This window comes from Microtus ochrogaster, unplaced genomic scaffold (assembly GCF_000317375.1).
Source record: "Microtus ochrogaster isolate Prairie Vole_2 unplaced genomic scaffold, MicOch1.0 UNK17, whole genome shotgun sequence".
Lineage (NCBI taxonomy): Eukaryota > Metazoa > Chordata > Mammalia > Rodentia > Cricetidae > Microtus > Microtus ochrogaster.
In genome coordinates, this window is record NW_004949115.1 from 2663199 (window position 1) to 2668893 (window position 5695).

The window sequence follows — 5695 nt, forward strand, 5'->3', positions numbered from 1 at the left end:
GCGCTTTTTATTCCCTATAGAGGTAAATCCTCTCTGTTCAGGAGCCCCCAGGAGAGCTGAGGATATGCTGACACGATGTCCCGTGGGGGCCCACCGTGCCTCCTAAGTCTTTGGAAAGTCTCTTGGCCGGGCGCCCAGCTTCGCCTGCTTTGGAGGGGGGAAGCCTAGGTGTGCGGACTCTTAGCCACCGGTAGAGAACTGAGTATTTTCACCTTAGGGATAGAGTTTCCCACGAATTACCTGATTTAATTTTCAATAAAGGAGAAAAGAAGGAGTAATGGTGCAAAATTACTTGGATGTATGATTTGAGCGCTAAGCTAGGAGACATAGGATGGTTTTAATGAATACTTTTTGTTATCCAGGGAGTGGAATTTGATTACAAAGGTACGGAACTACTGCCCTTGCCTCAGCTCTGTGCTTTTCATAGCTTACCTCATATGGCAAAGAGGAAGTGATAATGAAGTTTTAGTAATGTATCCATTCTCCTTGTTATTATGCAAGATAAAGAAAAATATGAGAGTAGAATTTTAAAATTATTGGCTTTTTAGTCAAATAAGCAACACCATCATCCCTTTATTATTGCCGTGGATGACCACAGTGTAAATGCCTTGCTTTTTGTTCAGTCTCTATATACTTCGATGTGCTGCATGTTATATATGTGCTGCTATTTCTGTTGGTTCTCTTGGTTTGTCTTTGTTGTGTCTCTTTGTGCACTAATCCTAAATCTCTAATGTCCAGCCAGTGCTTTGGAAACATTTTGACTATCACTCACAAAAAGAAATACATTTTAAGACGTGTGAGGGAGTGCATTTGTACTGTCAGTACTAGACCGAAGAAGGAGGATCCCAAGCTCAAGGCCAGTCTAGACTAAGTAGCAAGATACTGTCTTTAAAAGAACAACAAAAATAAATAAATAAAGTTTATGCCATATCTGTACTATACACAAGGACAATATAATTGCCACGTTTGTAAAATCAATATTCTGTGCAATACAATTTAACACGTTCTATTTAGAAAAATTAGTCCATGATCTATTAATAAATTGCTTTTCATTGTGAAAAAGATGGGCCTTAGACCTCTGGGCTTCAGCCTTTTGTATGCCTTTACTGAATTTATAAAAAACACAGATCATTCTGGAATACTCCAGAAACTGGTTTTGTGTGTCTGCAACAGTACCCAGGAAGAAGACGTGATCGATCTATGTTACAGATATGAAGTGTTTTTGTTTTGTATTGTGTCAGATATAAAAAAGTGTTCAGTTTTTCTCCCCCTTGGGGAAATAAATGCTATTTATTTTAGAAGTAAAATGGACCCTTCAAGATTTGATTTGCCTCTGAAAGATGAAATCCTTTGCCAAGCACAATTTTCCAGAAGGTTGAGGATATAGGGAATGGTGGTTCCCAGGTCAGAGATGAACCTTCCAGACACTTGGCTTCTAAATAAATGTCTTGAAACTTGGAAGTGGGGAAACATTGGGACTTGAAGAACTTAGTGAGTTACCTGGGTTCCTAATGACACTAGTACTCACTTGATTAAGATCACTATTCTTGCCTAGTGTGCTTTACTAGTAGATCAGATCTAGAGGGCAAAAATGAAGTACCGAGTACCAACCCAAAGCACAGGTAACTGAATTGGACTTGTAGTTCTCCTTTAAAGTAATGAAATTTGAATGATGTGAAAGACTAAGCAAAATACACTTGAAGGTTACGAGCTGTACAAGGGGGATATCACTTAGATAATATTTTAGAATATATATAGTTATTTTAAACATTAGTTAAATAATTTATTAAACCAACATTCAAATAAATTAAAGATGAAAATTTCACCCATTCCTGTATCATGATATCATAATCTGATTCCCCACATCTATCCACATAATCCCAGATTTTATACACGCTTTTGAGACTTGTTTATAAACTTAGTGTTTGCTTAATTTTATCCTGAGAATTTTTTAAAGCACATTCAATATTCTTTAAATTTTGCCTTAATAACATAAACAATATTCCACTCAGTGACTTGGTTTTACTTTATTTAGCCTAACTAAGCCAACAACAGGAAACTTATTTCTAGTTTTTATGTGTTTACAAATTAAGTGTTAAGTCTTATTACTTAAAAATCCTTTGTACAACTTGAGTTTCTGTTGGACTTAGCAAGAAGCCTAAAGAGAAGACCAGAGCTCTGCACTTACATGGGTGTTTGCATTTGGCTGTCTAGTTTCTTCTGCTTAAGTAGCAGTGATCAGCTACGGCGTCTTTTATATAGAAGAAGGAAGATGAATGCATTTTTTCCCAAACAGACATTTTCAAAATGATTTTTTAAAATATATGAATCGTAGAAGACTCTAGGAGACTTAAGTATCTTAATGACACTCGTGTTGATTAGCCTTCTTTATGAATATCTTCTTCAAAGATTATATAAATGTGTATTAATTTTTAATTTAATTTTTTATAAAGTAGCAAATGAAGTTGACTACAAGGAAAGCTATAATTGATGTCAGAGCACACCTCCCACTTCAAGGCACACATACTATCATATTTTCTGTTCCTCTACATTCTAGAACATTAAGTAGACCTTCCCATAAAAATTATGAAATATTTCAAACAGCAAAAATAGTGATATCCCATCACCCAGGTACTTACTCACTGTAGATTTAAGAGTTACTAAAGTTTGGCTATATTTGTTTTAGATGCTGATTAGTTGGGTTGCAGGTTCTTGACTTAGGTGTTGCTATCCAAACTCAGGTCACCTTCAAGAGCAGTTTAATTTAACTACTGATCCATCTCTTCAGACCCCAAATATATTTTTTCATTTAATTTTATTCTTTGAGAATTTTATGCACTGTATTTTGGTCCAATCTATCACTCCCCAAACTTTAACTTTTCCCCTTTTAAAAATAAAAATTAAATGAAGTCGCAAGTTTCTATTAATTTCATCATTTCTATGGAGTGATGGCAGACAAAAGTGAAAATGTATTTCTTAAAACAAATTCTATGTATCGAGGCTGGAGGGATGGCTCAGTGGTTAAGAGCACTGACTACTCTTCCAGAGGACCTGGGTTCTATTTCTAACACCCACATAGTAATGCACAGACACCTGTAACTCCAGTTCCAGCGTATTTGACCTGGGTTCATTTCCCAGCACCCACATGGCAGCTCACACCTGTCTGTAACTCCAGCTCCAGAGGATTTGACACCCTCACACAGACACATATACAGACATAATTCACCAAGACAGTTAAATAAAGTGAAATAAAAAGTTTTAAAAATTCTATTAGGCTGGAGAGATGGCTCAGTGGATAGGAGCACAGGCTGCTCTTCCAGAGGATTCAGGTTCTAACACCCACATGGTAGTGTAGCTATGCGAGGTGTAACTCTAGTTCCAGGGTATTTGACGCCCTCTTCTGGCCTCCATGAGCACTGCATTCATGTGGTACACAAACACGCAGACAAAACACCAATACACATAAAATAGTAATAAATAAATCTTTTAAAGTCACCTTAGAACTAGAGATAATAACACAGTTGTTAGAGTGCTGCCTAGCATACATGGAGTTCTGGTTCAAGTCCCAGCACCTCAGAAAACTGAATGTGGTGGTACATGCTTATTACCTCTGTACCTGGGAGGTAAAGGCAAAAGAATCAGAATTTTGAGTTTATTCTTAGCTATTTAGTTGAAGGCTAGTCTAGGATACATAAAATTCCATCTTTTTTTCCCATTAGTATGTACCACCGTGGTCTTCCCTTTCCCAATAACTGCTAACATCACTCACACACACACAAAAAAAATGAGACTCGTTGCATAGCAACTTACAAGTTTTTCCAATAGCACACATTTTGCCCCTCTTTGTTCTCGGTGTTCAGATGGACCCAGGGCCTTACACACTAAGGAGCACACCACCTGCATCACACTTGTAGTGTTTTGAAGACTTGTTCTTTGAGGTTTAAAAAAAATTATTATTGTTATTTTGGGTAGCATACAAATTATGTTTTCCTTGTGACATTTTCATACATGGCCATGGTATTTTAATTTGCTTAAATAACACAACCCCTTTACCCTCTCTTCTCCTACTACCCCTCTCAAGCCCCTTCCACCCCCTAAATAGTCCTCCTGCTTTTATGGCTTGGACTTTAGGGCTTTTGGTTTTCTTTGTTTTTGTTTGTTTGTTTTACAGTTCCAGTTCTTAAAATGAAGTTCTGGTCTTCCAGCTTTACGACATCCTACCAGGAATGAGGGAAATGTACTTAGTGGGATAATCAGAACGTTCTGCTCCATAAAATATTTTAACAGGGACCCAGAACCAGCATATGGTTTTCAGAATCCCTATATTTTGTTTTGACTTCAAATAATATGACCACCTTTATACATTTGATTCTTCCCTATTTTCTTCAAAATGTATGTACAAATTCCACCTTTCTCTAGCCATTGCTTACCGGTGACTCATTTAAAATAAGCTGTCATTAATTAAAATATTCAGAGTTGCCATCCATGACCATTAGTGGGAAATAAAGTCTTCAGTGTGTTTTGAGGGTTAGCTTCAGAGTTTTTTTTTCTGGAAGGCTTTACATCTTAGTAGAATCAGAGATTTCTTCAGCAAATTTGTGCTCTTTTGCTTTGCCGCCTTTCTAATGAATGGTATGCTAAAGAATCGCACACGCCATCAGAAGTTGCTATTCATAGGAATGGCTTTATTACTTACTAGTCACATTTTGTGTGTTTTCTGGCCAGATCCTTTCATCACGATATTCCCAGGGATGAAGAGTGTATTCACAGAGCTCAAAGGTTGTCGGGTAACTAGGCATTTTGGAGAAAATTCTATCTCCAAGGGAAATAGCTCCTTTGCTTCTAAGAAGGTGGGAACGATTTTTAATAAATTATATGACTGAGCTGGTTACCTCTCGACAGTTATTGTCAAAGCAATTATAGGGAAATGATGGTACAAATAATCCGAAACAAAATGTTTAGACCCGGAGAGACAGAAGTCCTACATATTGGTGCCAAAATGACTTCTAATAGCTACCCAGGCTCTAATTCCTTTTTCTTTTGTTCGGGGCATAGATTTATCTTCCTAATGTTATGTGCTCAAGTTATTATCAAAATACAATTATTGTGGCCATTTCCTTTACTTACCAGCTGCCTCACTTTTGGAAAGTTGTGTGGTGCTGTAGTCTCTGAATTTCCTCCATGAGAGAATTGTGATCAGAATCCCCTTGTATGAGCTATTAAAGCTATGGAATTTTGGGTGCAATACATTTTCCTTTTCGTAATTAGTCTCTGCTTATAGGAGAGTCAAGAGTTTGAGTATTGTGTCCTGAAGCATCCTCCCGTCATTCACTGATCCTAGACCAGGGTCTTACTGCCCCAAATATCCCTAAGCTTAATAAGTGACAGGAGGTAATCAAGAGTGTAGTTGATTTGCATGCTGATAAATAAGATAAATGCATGGTATGAATTTTTTTGTAATTGAAATTCAATTTATGTTCAGTCTCTTGCCTTGCTGAAAGTGCTCTCTGGATTTTCTGATCCTTCCTTGACATCAGGATAGCCCAGCTTTATACTTTTCTTCGGAAAGCTTTTACATGTCACTTTTAATTCAGTTGAATTAGATAAGGTAATTCATGCAGAGAGTCTTTAGTGAATTTATTTTATTTATTTTTTTTTAAATTTATTTATTTATTGAGGATTTCTGCCTCCTCCC

The 5695-nt window shown here is 36.9% G+C and overlaps 1 protein-coding gene across 1 annotated transcript in view; it reads left to right on the plus strand.

Annotated features, from left to right (window-relative positions):
• Positions 1-5695, plus strand: part of Nup62cl (nucleoporin 62 C-terminal like) — a 74169-nt gene that overhangs the window by 649 nt on the left and 67825 nt on the right. The gene's annotated exons all lie outside the window — the stretch shown is intronic.